Raw genomic sequence first — 16,839 nt, forward strand, 5'->3', positions numbered from 1 at the left:
AAAAAAAAAAAAGGGCCAGGCGCAGTGGCTCACGCCTGTAATCCCAACACTTTGGGAGGCTGAGGCGGGTGGATCACAAGGTCAGGAGAGATTGAGACCATCCTGGCTAACACGGTGAAACCCCGTCTCTACTAAAAAATACAAAAAAATTATCCGGGCGAGGTGGCGGGCAACTGTAGTCCCAGCTACTCGGGAGGCTGAGGCAGGAGAATGGCATAAACCCAGGAGGCGGAGCTTGCAGTGAGCTGAGATCCGGCCACTGCACTCCAGCCTGGGCCACAAAGCGAGACTCCGTCTCAAAAAAAAAAAAAGAAAAGTAAAATGTTCAGAACTGCAAACTGCAATTATGCAACTCTCTCATGATGCTCTGTGTTCAGGTATCGTGGCTGAAAACCCTAGATTATTGGTTGTAAATCATACTACAAATAACCAAGCTTCAGCTATCTGATCTTTATCAAATACAATTAAATCCGGTGGTCAATTCCCCCCTTCATCCCACTTTGACCTATCAGCAGCATCTGACATGGCAGATTCCAACCTCTCTGAAACACTCTTCACCTGACTTCCACAACACAAATTTCTCCTGATTTTCCTCTTACCTCTCCGACCACTTCTCGGTTCCTTCTGCTCGTTTCTCCTGATGGTGACTGTAGTAACCATGGCTCAGTCCCCAGTCTATTTCTCCTTTCCAACTATACTCACTCCCTTGGTGGTTCCATTCAGTGTTATGGCTTTTAAAAGTTATCTATTCCCTGCTGACTCCCAAAGTTATCAGCCAGGTCCTCTTTGAGCTCCAGACGGGTGCAAACAACTGCCTATTAACATCTCTACTTGGGCCGGGCGCAGTGGCTCAAGCCTGTAATCCCAGCACTTTGGGAGGCCGAGACGGGTGGATCACAAGGTCAGGAGATCAAGACCATCCTGGCTAACACGGTGAAACCCCGTCTCCACTAAAAAATACAAAAAAAAAAACTAGCCGGGTGAGGTGGCGGGCGCCTGTAGTCCCAGCTACTCGGGAGGCTGAGGCAGGAGAATGGCGTAAACTTGGGAGGTGGAGCTTGCAGTGAGCTGAGATCCGGCCACTGCACTCCAGCCTGGGTGACAGAGTGAGACTCTGTCTCAAAAAACAAACAAACAAACAAACAAAAATCTCTACTTGGATGTTTAATAGGTATCTCAGACTTAAAATGTCCAGAACTAAACTCCTGATGTTTCTCCCCAACAAACATACTCTTCCCACAATGCCTTCATCTCAGAAACTGGTAACACAAATTTTTCAACTGTTCAAATTAAAATCTTGGAGTTATCCTTGATTCTTCTTCTTCTTTCACACTTCACATCTGATCCATTAACAAGTTTTGCTAACTCTCTACCTTCAAAATATACCCTGCATTCAACCACCTCCCACAACTGCTATTACTACCACCTTTGTTCAGTCCACCCTCACCTCTCTCCTCCATTATTGCAATAGCCTAACTGGTCTCCCAGCTTCTACCCTACCTGGCCCCCGCCTCCCATCTACTCTCAACATACCACTGAGAGGAACTCGATTAAAATGTAGTCAGATCAAGCCACTCCTCTGTCCAAACCCTCCAAACGTTTCCCATCTCTCTTGGAGTAAAAGCCAAAGTTCTTTCACTGACCTACAAGGCCCTACATGATACATGTCTGCAATCCCACACTCCTTTTACCTTTCTGATTTTTTTTTTTTTTTTGAGACAGAGTCTCGCTCTGTTGCCCAGGCTGGAGTGCAGTGGCGCAATCTCGGCTCACTGTAACCTCTATCTCCTGGGTTCAAGTGATTATCCTGCCTCAGCCTCCCAAGTAGCTGGGACTGCAGACGCCTGACACCACTCCCAGCTAATTTTTTGTATTTTTAGTGGAGATGGGGTTTCACCACGTTAGCCAGGATGGTCTCAATCTTCTGACCTCGTAATCCGCTCGCCTTGGCCTCCCAAAGTGCTGGGATTACAGGTGTGAGCCACTGCACCCGGCCTACCTTTCCGATCTTATATCCTACTCACTCTTCCTTCACTCACTCTGCTCCAGTAATGGTAGCTTTCTGGTGTCTGCACCCCAAACATGTCAGGTACATCCTGCCTCAGGACCTTTGCACTTACACTGTCCTCTACTGTGCAGACATCTACTTGGCTTTCTCTCTCTCTCATGTTTCCTTTAGTTCTCTACTTCTATGTTGTCTTTACAGAAACAGGTATATTTTTCCATTGTTTGTCTCTCCCCACCATCCCTGCTAGAATGTATGCTCCCTGAAGACAGCGAATTTTTTGTCTGTTTTGTTCACTGCTATATCCCCAGTGCCTAAAACAAGGTCTGACATGTAGTTGGTGCAAAATATTTGCTAAAAGAATGAAAGATTTCAGGCCTAGTTCCTGCATAGTCAGTCAATAAACTAAGATATATACTGAGCTCATCAAAACCATACATAATTCAGTAGGCTCTTGGGATATGCTTAAAAATGTAATAAAGAGGCCAGGCACGGTGGCTCACGCCTGTAATCCCAGCACTTTGGGAGGCCAAGGCAGGTGGATCATGAGGTCACGAGATTGAGACCATCCTGGCTAACACAGTGAAACCCCGTCTCTACTAAAAATACAAAAAATTAGCCGGGCATGCCTGTGGACACCTATAGTCCCAGCTACTCAGGAGGCTGAGGCAGGAGAATGGTGTGAATCCGGGAGGTGGAGCTTGCAGTGAGCAGAGATGGCGCCACTGCACTCCAGCCTGGGCGACAGAGCAAGACTCCATCTCAACAACAACAACAAAAAAGTAATAAAGAGATTTCTTATGTCACTAGCCTAAGTACTTTGGAGCGGAATCTGGTTTGAAGGTTCAGGAAAGAAAACAAGCGCCATAATAGCTTTGCTTGATGCTTGGGGTAAGGAAGATGAGCTGCTGCTCTGTCTTCTACTACATTATGATACACCAAGATGCTGCTCTCACATAGAACTGTCTCTCCAACCATCATGCCTCCTCCACAGGGCATGACCCAGGCCTATCCATCACCTCAGTTCCCTTGCAGTCAAGTTTCCTCCCTCTTACCAGAGAAGTTATATTGTGTTGAGCGAGCCTTGCAGGACAACAGTGACCTAGCACCTAAGGGTCATACTGAGTCAAATGTCAACAGACAAATGTGAAGGGAAGGCAAGTGATAATGGACCCAAATAAATGATAGTGACTGAAACCTGACCAGTTCAGGAACCACTATGGCTGCAGTGAAGCCTCCTTGCCCCCATGGCCAGTCCATCCTTCCATTCCATCAGCTGGACATCCTGATGTCTCTCTCCTGGTTCTGACCATTTTCTCCCCCAACCCTTAAGTGCCCATAGGATAAAGCCCAAATTCCTTGATGGGGCTCACAAAGCATCTCCCCAGTGTGGGTGGGACCGTTCTTCATCTTTCTCCTATGACTGCATTTGTCAGGCTAGAAGCTACCATGCCTGACCCTTTCAGTTCTGCTCAGAGATTGTGGTCCATGCTGTTTGCTTTGCCTGGGACAACCTTTTCCGACTATCCCAGGTTAACTCCTTCTCAGGAGATCTGTTAGGTCTCCAGTTAAACAACATTTCTTCAGAGAAGCTGTGCCTCAGCTGGTTAAGTGATTCTATTCACAGTCCCCACAGCAGCCTGAGCTTTGGCTTTCAAAGGCTCAGCATGCTTCACTGGCTCACCTATTTAGTGTGTGTCATGATGGCAGGACCTTGCTTGTCTCACATGCTGCTATGTCACCAGGACAGAGCACAGTGCCTGACATGGAGTAGGTGCTGAGTAACGATTGAAAAACAAGCATACAGGTGGGACGTGGTGGCTCACACCTGTAATCCCAGAACTTTGGGAGGCCAAGGCAAGTGGATCACCTGATGCTAGGAGTTCGAGACCAGCCTGGCCAACACGGAGAAACCCTGTCTTTACTAAAAATACAAAATAATAATAATAATTAGCTGACCATGGTGGTGTATGCCTGTAATCCCAGCTACTCAGGAGGCCAAGGCAGGAGAATCGCTTGAACCTGGGATGTGGACGTTGCAGTGAGCCAAGATCACGCCACTGCACTCCAACCTGGGGGACAGAGTGAGACTCTGTCTCAAAATAAATAAATAAATAAATAAAGGAAAAGCAAAGGAAAGAAATGCTACCCCTCCAGCTCTATAGTTGACATGGCAGTAAACTGCTAGGCAACTACCATGTCATCAGAGAACAGACCAAGCCCTAGCCAGAGATGCCAGCTCCTAATTCCACCTTGCTCCACACAGTGTCCCAGGAAGGACACTAATGACAGGCTAATGATCTATCCTATGAAGCATAACTACCCAATGTACAAAAAGGATCAGAAAAATTGGATCATAAAGGAGAAGTAAATTTAACACCCACAGGAATATCTGGATCACTGTGAGGTTTTATTTTTTTGAAATGGAGTCTTATTCTGTCACCCAGGTGGGAGTGCAGTGGCACGATATTGGCTCACTGCAACCTCCACCTCCCAGGTTCAAGCGATTCTCCTGCCTCAGCCTCCTGAGGAGCTGGGATTATAGGCACGTGCCACCACACCGGGCTAATTGTTGTATTTTTGGTAGAGACGGAGTTTCATCATGTGGGCCAGGGTGGTCTCAAACTCCCGACCTCGTGATCCGTCTGCCTCGGCCTCCCAAAGTGCTGGAATTACAGGAATGAGCCATCGCACCCCACCTCAGCTACTTACTAACATAGGCAAAGTACTTATCTACTGGCTACATTAGGTATTTATTGATTTTATATATGTATGTATGTATGTATGTATGTATGTATCTATCTATCTATCTATCTATATATATATATATATTTTTTTTGAGACTGAGTCTCGCTCTGTCGCCCAGGCTGGAGTGCTGTGGCCGGATCTCAGCTCACTGCAAGCTCCGCCTCCCGGGTTCCCGCCATTCTCCTGCCTCAGCCTCCCGAGTAGCTGGGACTACAGGCGCCCGCCACCTCGCCCGGCTAGTTTTTTGTATTTTTTAGTAGAGACAGAGTTTCACCGTGTTAGCCAGGATGGTCTCGATCTCCTGACCTCCTGATCCGCCCGTCTCGGCCTCCCAAAGTGCTGGGATTACAGGCTTGAGCCACCGCGCCCGGCCTTTTTTTTTTTTTTTATACAGACGAGGTCTCACTGTGTTGCCCAAGCTGTCCTGGAAGTCCTGAAGTGATCCTCCCACCTCGACCTCCCAAAGTGCTGGGNTTTTTTTTTTTGAGACGGAGTCTTGCTCTGTCGCCCAGGCTGGAGTACAGTGGCCGGATCTCAGTTCACTGCAAGCTCCGCCTCCCGGGTTCACACCATTCTCCTGCCTCAGCCTCCCGAGTAGCTGGGACTACAGGCGCCCGCCACCGCGCCCCGCTAATTTTTTTTATTTTTAGTAGAGACGGGGTTTCACCGTGTTAGCCAGGATGGTCTCCATCTCCTGACTTTGTGATCCACCCGTCTCGGCCTCCGAAAGTGCTGGGATTATAGGCGTGAGCCACCGCGCCCGGCGTTTATATATATTTTTTTGAGATGGAGTTTCCCTCTTTTTTGCCCAGGCTGGAGTGCAATGGCACAATCTCAGCTCACTGCAACCTCCGCCTCTCAGGTTCAAGCGATTCTTTTGCCTCAGCCTCCCCAGTAGCTGGGATTACAGGTGCACACCACTACGCCCAATTTTGTAGTTTTAGTAGAGACAGGGTTTCACCATGTTGGCCAGGCTGGTCTTGAACTCCTGACCTCCAGTAATCCACCCGCCTCGGCCTCCCAAAGTGCTGGGATTATAGGTGTGAGCCACTGCACCCGGCCTATTTATTTTTTGAAATGGAGTCTCCCTCTGTCACCCAGGCTGGAGTGCAGTGGCACCATCTCGGCTTACTGCAACCTCTGCCTCCAGTGTTCAAGCAATTCTCAAGCGTCTGCCTCCCGAGTAGCTGGGATTACAGGTACACACCACCACACCTGGCTAACTGTTGTAGTTTTAGTAGAGACGGGGTTTCACCATGTTGGCCAGGATGGTCTCGAACGTCTGACCTCAAGTGATCTGGCCTCCCAAAGTGCTGGGATAACAGGCATGAGCCTCTGTGCCCAGTCATTCCCTAATATTTTAAATGCCACCTGAATCAAGCATTATGCCAAGAGTTGGGACATACAAGCATGATCCAAACAAACAGGCCAGGTCCCTGGAGCTTACAGTTTCCATTTCTTGCTACCCTTAGCCAAATACCAAGGACTGATGTGACTGAAGAACATAGTGAGTGTTCAAAGACCTTTCCCTGTGGCAGGCATGTAAACCAAGACTCTGCCTTTGCCTTTGAATTACTGAGGTAAAGCACACTTGTCTGCGATGCACATGAAGTAGCCAACCCTAGAGAGGTGTTACCTGTGGTCCCAAGAAGAGGGTATTTAATTATGCTAAACATTTTTCAATGTGCAAACCTAATTGACTGAAGTTTTCTTGTGTTTTCTACCTTCTATATAGATAGGAGTGCTCTGTTTCTGAGAAAAGTGCTTGCTATTTCAATGGTAGCAAAAGACACTTTGGGTCACCCATCTGTCTTCCTTCTGGATTTCAGGGTACTCAAGAGTGCAGGGACCCTGATGGGTGTTCTCTAACTCTGTGTTACATAGTCTCTGGTCACTGGGAAGGTTAAGTAGTTCCCCCGCGACAGGAAAGGTCCAGTGCCCTTCACAAGCACCACCTACTTATACACAGAAAACAGCTTACCAGCTGGGCCATGACCATGTTGAGTAGTGAGTTAACAATCTTCCAGCTAGCTGCTAAATGAGAGATGTAAAATATCGAATCTCAGTGGCTGAGGCATGAGAATCACTTGAACCCAGGAGGTGGAGGCAGCAGTGAGCTAAGATCCCAGCACTGCACTCCAGCCTGGGCAACAGAGCAAGATTGTCTCAAAAAAAAAAAAAAAAAAACACCACGAGGCCAGGCGCAGTGGCTGATGCCTGTAATCCCAGGACTTTGGGAGGCTGAGATGGGTGGATCACCTGAGGTCAGGAGTTCAAGACCAGCCTAACCAATATGATGAAACCCCGTCTCTACTAAAAATACAGAAATTACCCAGGCATGGTGGCATGCTCCTGTAATCCCAGCTACTTGGGAGGGTGAGACAGGAGAATCAGTTGAACCTGGGAGGCGGACGTTGCAGTGAGCCAAGATTGCACCACTGCACTCTAGCCTGGGCAACAAGAGCGAAACTCTGTCTCAAAGGAAAAAAAAAAGCAAAAAAACAAAAACAAAAAACCCCACCACGAACAGGAGCAAGCCCAGGGCTAAGAGAACTAAAACAGTCATTGAATTACAGTGATTTATTTTGAAAATAACATCAGATAAGAAATACTATGTTAAATCATCTTCCCCATTGCTCCAAAATACAAGCTGTGTCCCCTGAGCTTCTGAATGTGAGTTCAGGAATATGAATACAAAAGGTTGAAAAGCAACCGGATGTATAACTGACCTCTCTTCCATCCCCCTTCTCCCTGACAATCAGAGGATGCTTTGCAGGACAATTACACAATCTCACGTGCTCCCAGAGTCACCCCTAGAAGGGCCTCTCAGACAGAATCATTTCCTAGGAGGAGCTACCCTGCCATAAAAACCACTAGCCACATGGAACATCCTATAATATACTTGCTGTCCGTCAAGCACCACTAAAGAAACCCAAATGGTCAAAACCACCTGTCAACAAGAAACAGCAGTCTTAGAAAGCAACATTTAAGATCTATATAGTCACTTTTTTTTTTTTTTGGAGACAGAGTCTTGCTCTGTCACCCAGGTTGGAGTGTGGTGGCATGATCTCGGCTCACCGCAACCTCCACCTCCTACGTTTAAGTGATTTTCCTGCCTCAGCCTCCCAAGAAGCTGTGATTACAGGCATGCACCACCACACCCGGCTAATTTTTGTAGTTTTAGTAGAGATGGGGTTTCACTATGTTGCCCGGGGTCATCTCGAACTCCTGACCTCAAGTGATCCACCCGCCTCGGCCTCCCAAAGTGCTAGGATTACAGGTGTGAGCCACTGTGCCCAGTCATGTATAGTCACCTTTCAATTACACACACACAAACACACACACTCGTTATCCAGGTAACCTCATTACTGTTTGGTTCACTGACACCTGGGAAAGGAAACATCAGTGCCACCTAGTAGTCCCTGCCATCATTCTCCCCACTCACAAACCAATTTTCTTTTTTTTTTCTTTTTTTCTTTTTTTTTTTTTTTGAGACGGGGTCTCGCGTTGTCGCCCAGGCTGGAGTGCAGTGGCCAGATCTCAGCTCACTGCAAGCTCCGCCTCCTGGGTTCACGCCATTCTCCGGCCTCAGCCTCCCGAGTAGCTGGGACTACAGGCGCTGCCACCTCGCCCGGCTATTTTTTGTACTTCTTAGTAGAGACGGGGTTTCACCGTGTTAGCCAGGATGGTCTCGATCTCCTGACCTCGTGATCCGCCCATCTCGGCCTCCCAAAGTGCTGGGATTACAGGCTTGAGCCACCGCACCCGGCCAGAAACCAATTTTCATAGAGTGAGAGGGGGTGAAGTCTCTCAGAAGATGAGTTTATATCCTCATTTATACCAGCAAAAAACTTTTAAGAGGGTTTACTTTTTAAAATATAGACCCATCTCTATTAGGAGTACAAGTACTGTAGTAAATGCAACACAAGCTATTTCAGTACTGTTTGTTTGAAATTTGTGTTGTTCATGTATTGTGATTTAACTTGTTGATGCATGTAAATTGGATGCATTTTGTTGCCACTGCATGTTTGTATTTTAAGGAGTCTCACTGTGTCGCCCAGGCTGGAGTGCAGTGGCACAATCTCAGTTCACTGCAACCTCTGCTTCCTGGGTTCAAGCCATTCTCCTGCTTCAGCCTCCCGAGTAGCTGAGATTACAGGTGTGCACCACCACCACTGGCTAATATTTATTTATTTATTATTTATTTTTTGAGACAGAGTCTTGCTCTGTTGCCCAGGCTGGAGAGCACTGGCATGATCTCGGCTCACTGCAGCCTCTGCCTCCTGGGTTAAAGCAATTCTCCTGCCTCAGCCTCCTGAGTAGCCGGGACTTCAGGCAGGTGCCACCACGCCCAGCTAATTTTTGTATTTTTAGTAGAGATGGGGTTTCACCATGTTGGCCAGGCTGGTCTTGAACTCCTGACCTCAGGTGACTGGCCTGTCTTGGCCTCCCAAAGTGCTGGGATTACAGGTATGAGCCACCGTGCCTGGCTGCCACTACATGTTAAATGGTGGTCAATGTTTTTACAAAGAAATTCAACCAAAAATAATAAATAATAATAATAATAATAAAATATATACTAAGAAAACTATGGTGTTTTCTTATGTTCTATTTTGGCTACTTTTTTACATTTGTTTGGTGATCATATTGTATTCACAGTTTTGTATCCTGAATTATTTTACTTACTCTTTTGACACAAGCATTTTTCTTTTTTCTTTTTGAGATGGAGTCTTACTGTCGCCCAGGTTAGAGTGCAGTGATGCAATCTCGGCTGACTGCAACCTCTGCCTCCCAGGTTCAAGTGATTCTCCTGCCTCAGCCTCCTGAGTAGCTGGGACTACAAGCATGCACCACCACACCCAGCTAATTTTCTGTATTTTTTCGTGGAGACGGGGTTTTGCCATCTGGGTCAGGCTAGTCTTGAACTCCTGGCCTCAAGTGATCCGCCCACCTCAGCCTCTGAAAGTGTTGGGATTACATGCGTGAGCCACCACACCCAGCCCGACATAAGGATTTTTCATGGTATCATAAATAGTTTTATGGGTTACATAATAGATATGTCATTGTGAAAGTGGAAAGACAAACTTAAATTGTTTTTCCTCTGCTTTTACACCACAACGATCAACACAGAAGACCAATGTGTGGGGGTTTCTCCCCATACACCAGGCTAGCAAGCAATTCTGCAGTCAACACCTGTTGGGTGTCCCTCAATTTAATTGTGACGTTATCTACCTGGAGAATCGCATCAGATCCCCCGGGTAGAGGGCTCAGTCCCACAGACTTCCCCTCCCCAACTTCCAATGCCATCAAAAGCCCCAGGTTATTTCAACTGTGCCTCTGCCTGATGGGCTACAGAATGGAGATCCTATGACTCTCTCCTTCAGATCAATTAATTTGCTAGGGCAGCTCACAGAACTCTGTGGAAAACGTACTTTTATTTACTAGTTTATTATAAAGAACATTATAAAGGATAGAGATGAAGAAGGTACATAGGGCAAGGTATGGGGGAAGGGGCTTGGAGCTTTCGTGCCCTCCCTGTGTTTATGGAGGCTTCATTAACTAGGCATGATTGATTAAACCACTGGCCATTGACGATCAACTTAACCTTCAGTCCTGCTCTCCTCCCCAGAGGCTGGGGAGTGGGGCTGAAAGTCACAACCCTCTAATAATGCTTTGATGTTTCCTGTGACCAGTCTTCAGCCTGAAACTATCCAGGAGCTGCCAGCCACCAGCCAACTCACTAGCATACAAAAATCCATCACTTAGGAGATTCCAGCGATTTGGTTGGTGCAAAAGCAATCGTGGTTTTTGCCATTACTTTGCCGCAAAATCCGCAACTGCTTTTGCACCAACCTACTGAAATTGCATGCCAGGAAACAAGACAGAAGACCAAATATACATTTCACAATATCACAGCCACTGACCATGTGAACGAGCTTTTCATTCTCTACTGTTACACATTTACGACATTTTCATTTTGCTTCCTGTTATACAGGTTAAGAAATTATGGTCTAGCGGCCAGTCAGGGTCGCTCCCACCTGTAATTCCAGCACTTTGGGAGGTTGAGGTGAGCAGATCACTGAGGCCAGGAGTTCAAGACCAGCCTGGCCAACATGACAAAACCCCCATCTCTACTAAAAATACAAAAATTAGCCAGGCATGAAGGCGCACACCTGTAATCCCAGCTACTCGGGAGGCTGAGGCACAAGAATCGCTTGAACCCAGGAGGTGGACACTGCAGTGAGCCGCGATTGTGCTAATACACTCCAGCCTGGGAGATAGAAACACTGTCTCAAAAAAAATGATGATCCAGAAATTACACGATTTGCCTAAGGTTATCATCCTAAGTAAAATACAACTGTGAAAGTAAATGATGAAGATTTTGAGGTTATAAAGTGATACAGTAGAATCTCAAAGCCAAGTAGAAGTGTTCTGGGTTCTATTTTGGGGTTATCTATTCTCATGAGAAATTGAGAGCTGACAATTTGAGAGAAGCAGTTATCCCAGGTCAGAAAGGAAGACCACACTAAGTACCCAGTTCCCATTTCTCACAGCCTTCATTCCAAATCCTTGGATTTGGATCAAATAGAGGATTGATATAAATCTTTACAGAAGCTCTTGGGAAAGACTTAGAGAGGTGGTAGAGAGAGTGAGCTATGTTCCCATGAATTTCAAGACTATCCAGGGTCCCAAAGAGTATATACATTTTATCACCGGCTACCTTGAGAAATGACAGTACTTTGGACAAAAACACCACTTGCGACTCCCTTTCTAAGAGCAGGAGCTAGCAAACAAGTGCTTAAGGATAGGGTTTAAGTGTACTAAGTAACGTGGAAATACTCAACTCTTCCTTCTTAATGTTTAATGCATATTTGCTTTTTTTTTTTTTTTTTGAGACATACTTTTGCTCTTGTTGCCCAGGCTGGAGTGTAACGGCATGATCTTGGCTCACTGCAACCTCTGCCTCCTGGGTTCAAGCGATTCTCCTGCCTCAGCCTCCCTAGTAGCTGGGATCACAAGGACCCGCCAGGATACCCAGCTAATTTTTTGTATTTTTAGTAGAGACAGGGTTTCACTATGTTGGCCAGGCTGGTCTCCAACTCCTGACCTCAGGCGATCCACCCGCCTTGGCCTCCCAAAGTGCTGGGATTACAGGCGTGAGCCATTGCGCCTGGCTCTAATCCATATTTTCTTTTTTTTTTTTTTGAGACGGAGTCTCGCTCTGTCACCCAGGCTGGAGTGCAGTGGCTCAATCTCGGCTCACTGCAAGCTCCGCCTTCCAGGTTCACACCATTCTCCTGCCTCAGCCTCCCGAGTAGCTGGGACTACAGGTGTCCGCCAACACGCCCAGCTAATTTTTTGTACTTTTAGTAGAGACGGGGTTTCACTGTGTTAGCCAGGATGGTCTCAATCTCCTGATCTCGTGATCCGCCCACCTCAGCCTCCCAAAGTCTAATCCATATTTTCTAAGTGTTTATTCACATCACTATGAGAGAAAATTTTCATTTCTTACGTCTTTGAAGACAAGGTACTTTAGTGAGCTCATTCCCGACCCAATGTCTAACTTATAAGGGGGTGTTAGAGTATAGGGAAGTCTTCCTGCTTTCATGTTTTTCTCAGTATCTCTTATCATTCTAACTTTCATGAACCCGTTTTTCAAGTATCTTTCATTCTCAATTTTTAAAACACCTGCCATTTAAATTTTCAATAAGGACTTTTAGACTCCAAATTTCAGTTTACTTTTAAGTTTGCTAATATAAACCTACTACTTTTGAATGTAAGAAAGATAATGTTCCATTACTAAACTGCATATAAGTTCTCAAAAATAGCAAAATCTCCAATTCCATTCTTTCCTAGATGTACTCTAATTCCAATTGTGGATTTGTTCTAGAATTGGACCCCCTGTCACAGAGACCCCCATCTCTAAAAAAAAAAAGAAAAAAGACAAACTTTTTTTTATTAGCTGGCTATGGTGACATGCACCTGTGGTCCCAGCTACTCAGGAGGCTGAGGTGGGGGATCACTTGAGCCCAGGAGTCAGAGGCTGCAGTGAGCTGTGATCACGCCACTGTATTCCAGCCTTGGTGACAGAGCAAGACCCTGTCTCAAAAATGAATAAACATTAAAAAAAAAAATGCATGAGTGACTTTTCAGGCATCAGAAAGGCACTTTTCCTATTTCCAAGTTAGCGGTCTCTCTGATTCCTGTGTTTTCCGAACACCAACCTCTGCATTTCAACTTCTAACATCAGATGACATTGCATCCCCATTCCATTTCTCCTCTTATGGGAAAACTAGAAAATCAGTTTAGTGAAAGTAGCTTCTGTTAGCATTGCTGGTTTATCTGGTAGTTTCCTCACAGTTGGCCTGTCAAACACTGTTGATTACTTTATTACAGGCCAGATATAACTGCCCTCAGTTGCTCCAGAAAATGGCATAGAAGTTAAGTAATTATTTGTCAAAGGTTTCACTGTCATAGCAACCAGGATTTTTGAGAGTCCTCTGTAAATCTACCCTTCTCTGAAAACAAGTGTTTTTCTGATTGGAGTTCAGAAAACGCACACAAATCCACAGGGCACACCACCCCTATTTAAGCAGTACCCTCTCCAAAGCTCATTCAAAGTATTTGGGCCCACGTTCAAAACACTCTCCCACACTCCATCCAGTTCCACAGATGGCAACTGCTCCCTTCCATTTTACCTTGACTCGATTTTGGCCTCCTTGTCTTACCTTCCTCTGGGTCAACCTGAAAGTAATGAAGGTTTCTGCACAGAACACAATGATTTTCATGAAGTCTTTCTGATAGAATTTGGTTAACGGTACTGATTTTCCACACAGGTTACATCTGCTTCTGATAATGCTCCATTATATCTCCTGAGGTATTTATACAAAATAACCCCACAAGTGCAAGAAAAGTCAGTAAAAAGCACAGTCACAATACCCATAGTTATGGTATGATGCTGAAATTATGAAGCCAAAACAAAGTTTTCTTCTCTTTTTTTTTGAACCAGAGTTTAGCTCTTGTCATCCAGGCTGGAGTGCAATGGCGCGGTATTGGCTCACTGCAAATTCTGCCTCCCAGGTTCAAGCGATTCTCCTGCCTCAGCCTCCCAAGTAGCTGGGATTACAGACGTGTACCACCATGGCCAGCTAATTTTGTATTTTCAGTAGAGATGGGGTTTCATTACGTTGGTGAGGCTGGTCTCAAACTCCTGACCTCAGATGATCCACCCACCTCGGCCTCTCAAAGTGCTAGAATTACAGGCATGAGCCACTGCGCCCGGCCCAAAGCTTTCTTCTTTAAACTGATTTCACCTGTTAACATTATTATACTTCCAATCTATCTTCTTATAAGGGCAAGAGGAAAAACCTGCTGCAAAGTCAAATGTAAACAGAAAATTTGTTTTTATCAAGCGAGGGACAAACTAGCTTTGATGATTAGAATCAGGGACCATCTTTTAAAAATCACATACTTCTAATTTTTAAGTTTTGGGTCAGGAGAGGCTTTTTAAAAAATTGCTAGTTCTACTACTAATGTGTTCTAGTATTACTATAGAAATCAGATATCAATTGCCCTAGCAAATAAAAACAATAATGAGGGCTGGGCGTGGTGGCTCACACCTGTAATCTCAGCACTTTGGGAGGCCGAGGCAGGCAGATCATCTGAGGTCAGGAGTTCGAGACCAGTCTGGCCAACATGTGAAACCCCTTCTCTACTAAACATACAAAAATTAGCTGGGCATGGTGGTACATGCCTGTAGTCCCAGCTACTTGGGAGGCTGAGGCCGGAGAATTGCTTGAACCTGGGAGACGGAGGTTGCAGTGAGCTGAGATTGCACCACTGCACTCCAGCGTGGGTGACAGAGACTCCGTCTCAATAAATAAATAAATAAACAAACCCAAACCAATGATTATTCCATAACAAAAGTGGGAAAACCAGGTGGTAAGAGAAAACCTCTCACAATAGGATCTTTATCTGTGAAATAAGGAATCGACCAACAGAAGCGTCTGTTGAAAATTTTCCTCTCTTGGTCCAGGCAGGTTCTCTAAACTCCCAATCCCAAAAGCAGTTAATTTTTTCACGATTTCTGTAAAATGGATGGCCTTAAAATTCTTTTGTTCTCTAGTGTAGCTTTTCAGAAGGAAGTAAGTTTCCTTATCAAGAATGAATCTAGCTTCCCCGACTCAAAGAAAACCATCTTCTCTATATTGCTCCATATCACAATAAATTTAAGTGTCTTCCTTTTCTAAATTAAATGCTGTTCCCTTCAACTTAAGGGCCACACACTAAGGGGTATTCCTTTAGAGGCTTTTGGGCCCCACAGATCACAAAGGTGGTGCCCTGCCCCAGTTCTTTTTGGACATTTAAAAGGGCATCCACTTTCTTGCCCTCAGGATGACATTATGGGAACAATGAACATAAATAAGACAGTTAAATAAGCTTCCTTGATGCCTATCCAATGCAGCTTTCAACTCTTCTACCCTGCCTTGTTCTTTAGATCGTGCTGTAGTCTGGAGGATAAACTCTTCACACAATCATTCCCAAGCCCTCATGTTCCTGTCCACTCTTCCTCCCTCACCTTTTAAGTGTGATAGGGCCTTGATGGGAATACCTCACTTCACCTTTTGTCTCAAGTCCATCTGCTTCCTTCCAGAGCTACAAAGGTAGGCCAGGGCCACTGAGACGTGGCCATAGGGTATATGGGGGCTGGCAGAGTCACTCGCACCTTCTGGGGTGTCCCTTCTTCCACCTGTCAACTGAACACCCGTTTCTTTTTCTTTTTTTTTTTTTTTTTGAGACGGAGTCTGACTCTGTCGCCCAGGCTGGAGTGCAGTGGTCGGATCTCAGCTCACTGCAAGCTCCGCCTCCCAGGTTCACGCCATTCTCCTGCCTCAGCCTCCCGAGTAGCTGGGACTACAGGCGCCCGCCACCTCGCCCGGCTAGTTTTTTGTATTTTTTAGTAAAGACGGGGTTTCACCGTGTTAGCCAGGATGGTCTCGATCTCCTGACCTCGTGATCCACCCGTCTCGGTCTCCCAAAGTGCTGGGATTACAGGCTTGAGCCACCGCGCCCGGCCACCCGTTTCTTAAATATTTATCCCCAAAAGTCCCATATCATTCTGAAAGGGGATGAACTAGCTACCCTACGAGCCCTTTGTCCCAAGCTTCTACACCTCACACACATCCTCATCCACAAAGCGTCCATCCTAACACAGGCAGGAGGTCGGCTAGGCACAGGGCAGGGGAGACTAGGTTTTTGCATCTGGTAAAGGATGGATTATGTCTGTTTCTTCCAGAATCCCAAATCCTATAATTCTACCACCAAGCCTGCGGGTCCTATTTCTGCGGTGGAAAGGGCGAACCCCAAGGCGACCCTTCACTCCGCCCGCCTGCAGGCAGTTGGAACGAGCCCCCTCCAGCCCCGGCTCTGCGGGTCCACGCCTCCAACCTCCGGCGCCGGGCCGCGGAGGAGGCCCTGTCGCCGCCAGCTCCCGGCCGCGCCATGCCCTCTTTCGCCCTCACCCGCCGCCGCTGGCCGCCTCTCACCTGGCACGCTGGCATCGCCCACTCCGCGCTGCACTGGAGACCATGAGTCCCGGGGGGTCTCGGCGGCCACCCATCCGCTTTAAGGAAGGCTGGCGGGGATGCGCGGGCCCGGGAGTCCAGGGCGCCGCCACCCGGAACGCGCCGCCTGGTTTCTAAGGAACGGGGGGCTCTGGAAAGGGAGGGGCGGGACGGCATAAGGACTGCGCATGCTCTATAACGGGGTTGGGCCTACGCTGGGAGGGGCCGTAGCGGGGAACTGCGCATGCTCGCAGGTTGGGGGCGGAGCTTAAGCAGCCTGGCTAGGAGGCTCAGGTCGTTCATTTCCGGCGGCGGAGGCGGCGGAGCCAGCGGTTTCCTAAGCTTGGCTTCTCTCCGGTCCGCTGACCGGCGTCAAGAACCAGGTTTTGGGAGCTGTGGTTAGCCTTGGTGGTCCTGGAATGAAAGACGATTTCTTGTTGGACAACGACATATCTGCAGAAGGCCAGTTCTCTCGAACTCGTCGGACTTCCTGGCTTCCTGACTCCCAGTGACTCGTTTTTC

General features: G+C 46.9%; 1 protein-coding gene across 1 annotated transcript in view; it reads right to left on the reverse strand.

Moving 5' to 3' along the window:
- Positions 1-16,558, reverse strand: part of GFOD2 (glucose-fructose oxidoreductase domain containing 2) — a 51,756-nt gene extending 35,198 nt beyond the window's left edge. Inside the window, exon 1 of the mRNA XM_025370252.1 lies at positions 16,300-16,558. The gene's annotated coding sequence lies outside the window, so the exon portion shown is untranslated. The remainder of the gene's footprint in view (positions 1-16,299) is intronic.
- Between the last annotated feature and the right edge of the window lie 281 nt (positions 16,559-16,839).

This window comes from Theropithecus gelada, chromosome 20, assembly GCF_003255815.1.
Source record: "Theropithecus gelada isolate Dixy chromosome 20, Tgel_1.0, whole genome shotgun sequence".
In the NCBI taxonomy this organism is placed as follows: domain Eukaryota; kingdom Metazoa; phylum Chordata; class Mammalia; order Primates; family Cercopithecidae; genus Theropithecus; species Theropithecus gelada.